The sequence below is a fragment of the Cervus elaphus genome, chromosome X (genome assembly GCF_910594005.1).
Source record: "Cervus elaphus chromosome X, mCerEla1.1, whole genome shotgun sequence".
Classification (NCBI taxonomy): domain Eukaryota; kingdom Metazoa; phylum Chordata; class Mammalia; order Artiodactyla; family Cervidae; genus Cervus; species Cervus elaphus.
In genome coordinates, this window is record NC_057848.1 from 70985963 (window position 1) to 70996311 (window position 10349).

The 10349-nt window shown below is 37.4% G+C and overlaps 1 pseudogene; it reads right to left on the minus strand.

Annotated features, from left to right (window-relative positions):
* Nucleotides 1-2103: 2103 nt before the first annotated feature.
* Nucleotides 2104-2259, minus strand: LOC122690916 (annotated as a pseudogene).
* Nucleotides 2260-10349: the final 8090 nt, after the last annotated feature.

The following is a 10349-nucleotide window of genomic DNA, read 5'->3' on the forward strand; positions in this document are numbered from 1 at the left end:
TTCGAATCATTACTCTCCATAAGTTACTCCATCCTACTTTCTTCCCAGCTTTATTGAAATACCATTGGCATATAATGTGAAAGTGTAAGATGTACAACGTGATGATTTGATACATGTGAATATTGCAAAATGATACCACAGTAAGGTTAGTTAACACCTCCATCACCTCATGTACTTAGTGATGGGTTTTAGTTTTGTTTTTGGTGAGAATGGGTAGGAGCTACTCTCATGTACACAATACAGTATTGTGAACTATAGTCACCATGCTGCATATTAGATCCTCAGAACTTATTCAAAGAACACAAATGAATGTTTTGTATGGCTAATGGCACTTTGAAACTCTTCTAGGCCAATATAATTTTTGCTGCAGCTTAGGTTGTGGAACTAGATGAAGTAGCTGTGAAGAACATGCTCAGTTGCTATACTTGTGTCCAACTCTTTGTAACCCCATGGACTGTAACCCACTAGGCTCCTCTGTCCATGGGGTTCTCCAGGTAAGAATACTGGAGTGGATTGCCATGCCCTCCTACAGGGGATCTTCCAGACCCAGGGACTGAACCCATGTCTCTTATGTCTCCTGCATTGCAGGCAGGTTCTTTACCACTAGCGCCACCTGGGAAGCCCACTGTGAAGAAAGCATCCTGGTTAAATCGTGAATGCCAAAGCCAGATTGTCTGACTTCAATTTTTGGCTCTGCTACTTACTAGCAATGTTACCTTAGGTAAGTTATTTAAGATATCTGTGCCTTAATCTTCTCATCTATAAAATGGAGGCAGTTATAGTACTTATCCCATAGCATGAGCAGCATTGTGAGCAAAATGCTGTCTAAAACGAGAAGTTTTTATTATTATTGAAGTACAGTTGATTTATAATGTTGTCTTAGTTTCTGGTGTACAACACAGTGAATCAGTCATATATATATATATATTTTTTCATGTTCTTAGCCATTATGGTTTATTACAGGATATTGATTATAGTTCCCTGTGCCATACAGTAGGTCATTGCTATCTACTTTGTATTGAGCAGTTTGTATCTGTTAACCCCAACCTCCCAATTTATCTCTCCCTTACCCTAAAAGGTGAACTTCTATCTGGGTAAAAATACTGGTCTGTAAAATTAGCTTTATTAACATTACCTACTTGCCTACAAGCTAAATTATATCATTCTTACCTTAACAACTAAACAGAATACTGACTATATTACAGAGCCACAATCTTGAACTGTATCTAGTAAAACTTCAGCAAAGAAAGTGTGAAAATTAGAAAAAGAAACATATGAAACATCTTATTCATATACACCTCTAGGTATTGTAAACTTCCATCTTTATTAATTTAGATTTTAACAAGACAAAAAGTAGCCTACTGAATGGGAGAAGATATTTGCAACTGATGTGTCTGATAAGTTGTTAATAGTCAAAATATATAAAGAACACATACAAATCAATGTCAACAAAACAATCTGAATAAAAAATGGGCAGAGGACCTGAATAGACATTTTTTCAAAGAAGACATACAGATAGCCAATAGGCACATGAAAAGATGTTCAACATCACTAATCACCAGGGAAATTCAAATCAAAACCACAATGAGATATCACTTCACACCTGTCAAACAGCTATCATCAAAAAGACAACATGTAACAAGTGTAAGTGAGGCAGTGGAGAAAAGGAAAACCTTGTGCACAGTTGGCGAGATCAATGGATATAATTGAATATGAAAGATTCATTAATATGGTTTCAGAATACACATTTTAAATTTTAAGAAACTACAACTTGAGTTTGGTGAAATATAAAAGAATATCCACATTTATGTAAAAAAGCTATTAGAATATATATCAGTTTTCCAACTATGTATCTGTGTGAGGCCAGATTTCTTTTATATATACTTCAGCCAAAACAATATAATGCAACAGACTGAATACAAAAGCAGTTATGACAAACTAACTCTCTGTTATTAAGCCAGACATTAAAGAGATTTGCAAAGAATTTAATGCAGTTTTGACCAAATGTGTATGGATTCAAGGTGATTCCAATAAAATTTCCGATTTTTTCGCAGGGGAAGTTAAATTGATTCTAAATTGTATATGAAAAGAGCAAATATCTTAAAATAGTCAATGCACTCCTAAAGAAGAACAAGGTAGGGAGACTTACCTGATATCAAGATCAAATTTTAATCTACACTATAAAAGATAAGTTTAGGATTGGCCCCAGGATAAGGAAATATACTACACCTGATCTTAACCAAAAGGCCAAGAAGCGATAAGACAAGCAAATATACTAGTGGAACACAGTAGATATTCAAGGAACCAACTCACACATAGGTTAAAATGATATATGACTGAATTTTCATTGCAGACCATTGGGAGAAATATCATTAAACAACTAGTACTGAGAAATTAGCTATTCAAATAAATAAAAATGTAAAATTAGATCTTTATCTCAGCATACTAAAACATCAAGTCCAAGTGGAGTAATAAAGACTTGCTTGTAAACCATTGTTGTTCAGTCACTCAGTCGTCCAACTCTTTGCAACCCCATGGACTGCAACACACCAGGCCTCCCTGTCCATCACCAACTCCTGGAGCTTGCTCAAACTCATGTCAATTGAGTCGGTGATACCATCCAACCATCTCATCCTCTGTATCCTCTTCTCCTCCATCCTTCCATCTTTCCCAGCATCAGGGTCTTTTCTAATGAGTCGGCTCTTTGTATCAGGTGGCCAAAGTATTGGAGTTTCAGCTTCAGCATCAGTCCTTCCAATGAATATTCAGGATTGATTTCCTTTAGGATTGACTGGTTTGATCTCTTTGCAGTCCAAGGGACTCTCAAGAGTCTTTTCCAACACCACAGTTCAAAAGCATCAATTCTTTGGCTCTCAGCCTTCTTTATGGTCCAACTCTCATATACATACATGACTACTGGAAAAACCCATAGCTTTGACTAGATGGACCTTTGCTGGCAAAGTAATGTCTCTGCTTTTTAATACGCTGTCTAGGTTTGTCATACTTTTCCTCCAAGGAGCAAGCATCTTTTAATTTCATGGCTGCAGTCACCACCTGCAGTAATTTTTGAAGCCTAAGAAAATAAAGTATGTCATTGTTTCCCCATCTATTTGCCATGAAGTAATGGGACCAGATGCCATGATCTTAGTTTTTGCAAACTGTAAAACAATGTAAACTTTTGAAAACAATATTGGTAGATATCTTTACAACCTCAGAGGAGTGAAATTTTCAAACAAGTTACAAAAGGCACAAATTATAAAGAAATCAACTAACAAATATGTAAAAATTAAGATCTTTGGTTCAGTAAATAAGGTATCTACCTAACGATATCTATCTATAGATATTTATAACTGCTATTACATATAAATACTTCATATCCAAAATATATACAAGACTCTTACAAATCAATCATAAAAAATACACACATTCAAAAGCTTTACAGACAAGCAAAAGCTGAGAGAATTCAGCACCACCAAACCAGCTCTTCAACAAATGCTAAAGGATCTTCTCTAGGTAGGAAATGCAGAAAGGTTGTATAAACGTGAACCCAAAACAACAAAGTAAATGGCAACGGGACCACACCTATCAATAATTACCTTAAATGTAAATGGGTTGAATGCCCCAACCAAAAGACAAAGATTGGCTGAATGGATACAAAAACAAAACCCCTATATATGCTGTCTACAAGAGACCCACCTCAAAACAAGGGACACATACAGACTAAAAGTGAAGGGCTGGAAAAAAATATTTCATGCAAACGGAGACCAAAAGAAAGCAGGAGTCGCAATACTCATATCAGATAAAATAGACTTTCAAATAAAGGATGTGAAAAGAGACAAAGAAGGACACTACATAATGATCAAAGGATCAATCCAAGAAGAAGATATAACAATTATAAATATATATGCACCCAACATAGGAGCACCACAATATGTACGGCAAACGCTAACGAGTATGAAAGAGGAAATTAATAGTAACACAATAATAGTGGGAGACTTTAATACCCCACTCACAACTATGGATAGATCAACTAAACAGAAAATTAACAAGGAAACACAAACCTTAAATGACACAATGGACCAGCTAGACCTAATTGATATCTATAGGACATTTCACCCCAAAACAATCAACTTCACCTTTTTCTCAAGTGCACACGGAACCTTCTCCAGAATAGATCACATCCTGGGCCATAAATCTGGTCTTGGAAAATTCAAAAAAATTGAAATCATTCCAGTCATCTTTTCTGACCACAGTGCAGTAAGATTAGATCTCAATTACAGGAAAAAAATTGTTAAAACTTCAAACATATGGAGGCTAAATAACACGCTTCTGAATAACCAACAAATCATAGAAGAAATCAAAAAAGAAATCAAAATATGTATAGAAATGAATGAAAATGAACACACAACAACCCAAAACCTATGGGACACTGTAAAAGCAGTGCTAAGGGGAAGGCTCATAGCATTACAGGCTTACATAAAGAAACAAGAAAAAAGCCAAATACATAACCTAACTCTATACCTAAAGCAATTAGAGAAGGAAGAAATGAAGAACCCCAGGGTTAGCAGAAGGAAAGAAATCCTAAAAATTAGGGCAGAAATAAATGCAAAAGAAACTAAAGAGACCATAGCAAAAATCAACAAAGCTAAAAGCTGGTTTTTTTAAAAAATAAACAAAATTGACAAACCATTAGCAAGACTCATTAAGAAACAAAGAGAGAAGAACCAAATTAACAAAATTAGAAATGAAAATGGAGAGATCACAACAGACAACACTGAAATACAAAGGATCATAAGAGACTACTACCAGCAGCTCTATGCCAATAAAATGGACAACTTGGATGAAATGGACAAATTCTTAGAAAAGTATAACTTTCCAAAACTGAACCAGGAAGAAATAGAAGATCTTAACAGACCCATCACAAGCACAGAAATCGAAACTGTAATCAGAAATCTTCCAGCAAACAAAAGCCCAGGACCAGATGGCTTCACAGCTGAATTCTACCAAAAATTTAGAGAAGAGCTAACACCTATCTTACTCAAACTCTTCCAGAAAATTGCAGAAGAAAGTAAACTTCCAAACTCATTCTATGAGGCCACCATCACCCTAATTCCAAAACCAGACAAAGATGCCACAAAAAAGAAAACTACAGGCCAATATCACTGATGAACATAGATGCAAAAATCCTTAACAAAATTCTAGCAAACAGAATCCAACAACATATTAAAAAAATCATACACCATGACCAAGTGGGCTTTATCCCAGGAATGCAAGGATTCTTTAATATCCACAAATCAATCAATGTAATACACTACATTAACAAATTGAAAGATAAAAGCCATATGATTATCTCAATAGATGCAGAGAAAGCCTTTGACAAAATTCAACACTCATTTATGATTAAAACTCTCCAGAAAGCAGGAATAGAAGGAACATACCTCAACATAATAAAAGCTATATATGACAAACCCACAGCAAGCATCACCCTCAATGGTGAAAAATTGAAAGCATTTCCCCTGAAATCAGGAACAAGACAAGGGTGCCCACTCTCACCACTACTATTCAACATAGTGTTGGAAGTTTCGGCCACAGCAATCAGAGCAGAAAAAGAAGTAAAAGGAATCCAGATAGGAAAAGAAGAAGTGAAACTCTCGTTGTTTGCAGATGACATGATCCTCTACATAGAAAACCCTAAAGACTCTATCAGAAAATTACTAGAACTAATCAACGAATATAGTAAAGTTGCAGGATATAAAATGAACACACAGAAATCCCTTGCATTCCTATATACTAACAATGAAATAACAGAAAGAGAAATTAAGGAAACAATACCATTCACCATTGCAACAAAAAGAATAAAACACTTAGGAGTATATCTACCTAAAGAAACAAAAGATCTATACATAGAAAACTATAAAACACTGATGAAAGAAATCAAAGAGGACACAAACAGATGGAGAAACATACCGTGTTCATGGATTGGAAGAATCAATATTGTCAAAATGGCTATTCTACCCAAAGCAATCTATAGATTCAATGAAATCCCTATCAAGCTACCAACAGTATTTTTCACAGAACTAGAACAAATAATTTCACAATTTGTATGGAAATACAAAAAACCTCGAATAGCCAAAGCAATCTTGAAAAAATAAGAATGGAACTGGAGGAATCAACCTGCCTGACTTCAGACTCTACTACAAAGCCACAGTCATCAAGACAGTGTGGTACTGGCACAAAGACAGAAATATAGATCAATGGAACAGAATAGAAAGCCCAGAGATAAATCCACAAACCTATGGACACCTTATCTTTGACAAAGGAGGCAAGGATATACAATGGAAAAAAGACAACCTCTTTAACAAGTGGTCCTGGGAAAACTGGTCAACCACTTGTAAAAGAATGAAACTAGAACACTTTCTGACACCATACACAAAAATAAACTCAAAATGGATTAAAGATCTAAATGTAAGACCAGAAACTATAAAACTCCTAGAGGAGAACATAGGCAAAACACTCTCCGACATAAATCACAGCAAGATCCTCTATGACCCACCTCCCAGAATATTGGAAAGAAAAGCAAAAACAAACAAATGGGACCTAATGAAACTTAAAAGCTTTTGCACAACAAAGGAAACTATAAGTAAGGTGAAAAGACAGCCCTCAGATTGGAAGAAAATAATAGCAAATGAAGCAACAGACAAAGGATTAATCTCAAAAATATACAAGCAACTCCTGAAGCTCAATTCCAGAAAAATAAATGACCCAATCAAAAAATGGGCCAAAGAACTAAACAGACATTTCTCCAAAGAAGACATACAGATGGCTAACAAACACATGAAAAGATGCTCAACATCACTCATTATCAGAGAAATGCAAATCAAAACCACAATGAGGTACCATTACACGCCAGTCAGGATGGCTGCTATCCAAATGTCTACAAGCAATAAATGCTGGAGAGGGTGTGGAGAAAAGGGAACCCTCTTACACTGTTGGTGGGAATGCAAACTAGTACAGCCACTATGGAAAAAAGTGTGGAGATTTCTTAAAAAACTGGAAATAGATCTGCCATATGACCCAGCAATCCCACTTCTGGGCATACACACTGAGGAAACCAGATCTGAAAGAGACACGTGCACCCCAATGTTCATTGCAGCACTGTTTATTATAGCCAGGACATGGAAGCAACCTAGATGCCCATCAGCAAATGAATGTATAAGGAAGCTGTGGTACATATACACCATGGAATATTACTCAGCCATTAAAAAGAATTCATTTGAATCAGTTCTAATGAGATGGATGAAACTGGAGCCCATTATACAGAGTGAAGTAAGCCAGAAAGATAAAGACCATTACAGTATACTAACACATATATATGGAATTTAGAAAGATGGTAATGATAACCCTATATGCAAAACAGAAAAAGAGACACAGATGTACAGAACAGACTTTTGGACTCTGTGGGAGAAGGTGAGGGTGGGATGTTTCGAGAGAACAGCATTGAAACATGTGTATTATCTATGGTGAAACAGATCACCAGCCCAGGTTAGATGCATGAGACAAGTGCTCGGGGCTGGTGCACTGGGAAGACCCAGAGGAATCGGGTGGAGAGGGAAGTGGGAGGGGGGATCGGGATGGGGAATACATGTAACTCCATGGCTGATTCATGTCAATGTCTGACAAAACCCACTGAAATGTTGTGAAGTAACTAGCCTCCAACTAATAAAAAAAATAAAATTAAAAATATATATATATATTATTTTAAAATATATTTAAATATAAAATAAATTTAAATAAATATATTTAAATAAGAAAAAAAATACACACAACCCAATACATTAAAAATGGGGAAAAGAACTGAATAGCCAGTTTCCAGAAGATTAAATATAAATGACCCATAAGCATCTCTCTCACATATGTAGAGATGCTTATTCTCATTAGTAATCAGAGAAATGCAAATTGAGAGCACAAGGACATATCATTTCACACACAAACCATTGGCAAATATTAGAAAGTCTGACAACATTGTCATAAGAATGTAGAGAAATAGGAATTCTCATCCTCTGGTGGGAGCATAAATTGGTGCAGCCAGTGACTGTGGCAATCATAGAAGTGTGCCATTCAACCTCCCTTCAGGACAGCCTGCTGCAGACAGCAAGGCTGATGGCTGAGCATTACAGGGGTACTAGCGGTGGACCATCCCTGTTTAGAGGCAGGACATCTCTAACTGTGGAGTTGGTACAGGAACACCTCACCAGTCTGAGACTCTTCCTACTCAGTTCTCTTCCTTTCTCTCCTTTCACAGAGTCCAGAGCAACACTGAGGTCTGAACGTTCTCTCTGCTTACACCTCTCTGCTCCTTCCCCTTTTCCCTTCCTAGGCATTCCCTCAGTAGATCCTTTGCACATTTGCTCCTCCTCTCCATGGACTGTAGCCAGCCAAGGAATTTTCCAGGCTAGAATACTGGAGTGGATTGCCATTTCCTACTCTAGGGAATCTTCCTGACCCAGGGATTGAACCTGAGTCTCTTGCGTCTCATGCGTTGGCAGGCAGATTCTTTGCTACTGTGCCACTTGGGAAGCCTGTTATAGTTATAAACAAATGTTACCTTAATAAAAAATAAATCTAAAAGTTAAAAAATACACTGGTTAGAGATATATGTACAAGCGCAAAAATGAAAAAGATCAAAGGAATGACAGAAAATTTAGGAGAAAGGTTACTCCTGGGGTAGAGGTGGAGGGACAGGAAATACAGGGGCCTTTAAGTTACAGGCAATGTTCCATGGCATAATGTAGGTGGTGGGTTCTAGTTATCAATTATTATTATTTTGTGTGCATATTTCACAATATTTGGAAGGCATTGGAAGCCCCAGGTCATAAAAAGTTAAAACAACCTATTTGCTACTCCCTCTTAAAAATCAACACTAATGAATTTCAGCATATCCTTTCCTAGGTTGGGGCTAGACCTGATTTGGGGAAAGGAATGATAAGCTTATGCCAATTTCCATATTTCTCCTTTTCATGCACAGTGAACACATGCTCTGGGGAGCAGAGATCACCACAGCAGATGAAACAGGTGTGCTGCCCGATGCTTCTCTCAAGTCCCAATTAGTCATGCAGGAAAAGGAACTCAGAATAAGGAAGGTGCATGCTCTGTTGCCACTTAATAGTTCAAAAGGTATTTTTTTAAGTATTATGTGTGAATGTTTCCCTTTCAGAGTTAGAGAATTTGAGGAGGTGGGTTGATTAGGGAGCTCTCTCATAAGATGCTGCTGCAGAAATGAACCCTCCCCTCATTTCCACAGACAGAATTGTTTGCAGGCTGAAGCCTTCCTTGGGCCTCAGTCTGGGTATGGCCAGTTGCTGGAGTCCTGTTCCAAGATTTTTAACATCCTCCACAGCCCTGGGGTGGAGATGCTCCAGGAAGGTCTCCCACAAGGAAGGAATGCCTCTGCTGAGTGAGAACTTTCCAGACTGATCCTGTGTTTCAAGAAGCCTGAGTCCTCCAACTGCTGCAATCATTGCCACTAACTTTGTTGTCCTGGTAACAATATCAATATACTTTTGACAGAATTATCACACTGAAAGATAAGAAAACAGAATGTTTCATCAAATCTAGTTTTCATAGCAGTCTTACAAAGTAGATACTTATTGTCCCCATTTTGCAGATAAGAAAACTGAGGCACCAGAGGGGAAGTAAAATGCCCAAGGGCACCCAACTTATGAGAGGTATAGACCTCATAGCATTTGATCTCAGAGCTCACTTCTAGGCTCCAGCCCATCCAGCATGAGTAATACTCACTATGTTCTGTGGATTCTGTACCTCAAGCCTCTCTTATCTATCTTCTCCTTTCCATTCCTACCTGCACTCACTTCCCTAAGTCTTTCAACACTTTTTGATTTGACTATTGCAAAAGCCTTCCAAAGACTTCTTTCTGGCCTCTTCTGTTCATCTACCAGCTTGTCCAATGACTGCCTTCTCTATGTAGCGACCATGAACTGCACCTCACATTCCTTCCTTTGAGCTCCCATGGCATTATGCTTAAACCACTTTTAAGGACTTATTTCCCCCAGCTTTGTACACAGCTATCTCTCCCAAAGCTAACACTTCATATACCATTTTAGGTAATGCAAATTCATTGCACCTTTTTAGCATCAGTGTTAGTTTTAGTTCCAGTGCATCTGAATCAGGGGTCATTCCTACTGACAATAATATGAAAGAGAGAGAACAGGAAAGAGGAAACCAGCAGAAGGGAAAAGAAAGGGGAGATAAAGAAAGAGACAAAAGAATTGAGAGTCTGATAAGGAAGCCTCGGAGAGAGGAAAGAAGCTAAGGAAGGGTTAAGCAAGGTC